This window comes from Periplaneta americana, chromosome 4 (genome assembly GCF_040183065.1).
Source record: "Periplaneta americana isolate PAMFEO1 chromosome 4, P.americana_PAMFEO1_priV1, whole genome shotgun sequence".
Taxonomy (NCBI): domain Eukaryota; kingdom Metazoa; phylum Arthropoda; class Insecta; order Blattodea; family Blattidae; genus Periplaneta; species Periplaneta americana.
This window is the reverse complement of record NC_091120.1, coordinates 41959334-41960313: the sequence shown is the minus strand read 5'-3', so window position 1 is coordinate 41960313 and position 980 is coordinate 41959334. Positions and strand designations below refer to the sequence as shown.

At 40.9% G+C, this 980-nt stretch overlaps 1 non-coding gene across 1 annotated transcript; it reads left to right on the top strand.

The window, feature by feature from the left end:
• Nucleotides 1–256: 256 nt before the first annotated feature.
• Nucleotides 257–332, top strand: TRNAC-GCA (transfer RNA cysteine (anticodon GCA)). Its single transcript has one exon. It is a non-coding gene; the product is annotated as a tRNA-Cys (tRNA).
• The last annotated feature ends 648 nt before the right edge of the window (nucleotides 333–980 follow it).

Below are 980 nucleotides of genomic sequence, written 5' to 3'. Positions count from 1 at the left end.
TATTACATGACTAATATGAATTAATCTATTGTATTATTACTATTAAATACGAGAAAAATTCGTACCGGCTCCGGGAATCGAACCCAGGACCTCTCAGCTCTGCGCGCTGAGCGCTCTTACCAACTGAGCCATGCCGGGACACGATCCACGGCGCCGGCCGAACCCCTCTCGTGATGTTATTTTACGGCCTTGCTGCCTGCACTTGAGACGATACACGTCATATATGCAGGAGCGCATATTTTTAAATGACTTTGTGGCCGGCATGGCTCAGTTGGTAAGAGCGCTCAGCGCGCAGAGCTGAGAGGTCCTGGGTTCGATTCCCGGTGTCGGTACAAATTTTTCTCGTATTTAATAGTAATAATATAATAGACTAAGTCATATTAGTCATGTAATATTCAATGAGGTGGGCGAGACCTCATACATATGAATATTTGATGTATTAAATCGTTAGCAGTTGTCATGCAACTGGTGTTGAATATGGCCACAAAGTCATTTAAAATATGCGCTCCTGCATATATGACGTGTATCTTCTCACGTGCAGGCAGTAAGGCCGTAAAATAACATTACGAGAGGGGTTCGGCCGGCGCCGTGGATCGTGTCCCGGCATGGCTCAGTTGGTAAGAGCGCTCAGCGCGCAGAGCTGAGAGGTCCTGGGTTTGATTCCCGGTGCCGGTACGAATTTTTCTCGTATTTAATAGTAATTATGTAAACATACTTTTTTATATAAATTCACTACATGCGTGTGGTTAGGTACACTCTATTCGCTTATTATAGCGCACATTGGTTTGAAATTTTAGCCACTTACTGCTAATAGATATTAAAACACACCCTACTAAAATTGTTAATATGCCTACAATATTTTGGGCATAGGGCCTATACCAATCATCACCGTAAAAAATATATATATATATATATATATATATATATATATATATATATTTTTTTTTTTTTTTTTTTGGCGGTGAAGATTGGTGTAAGCC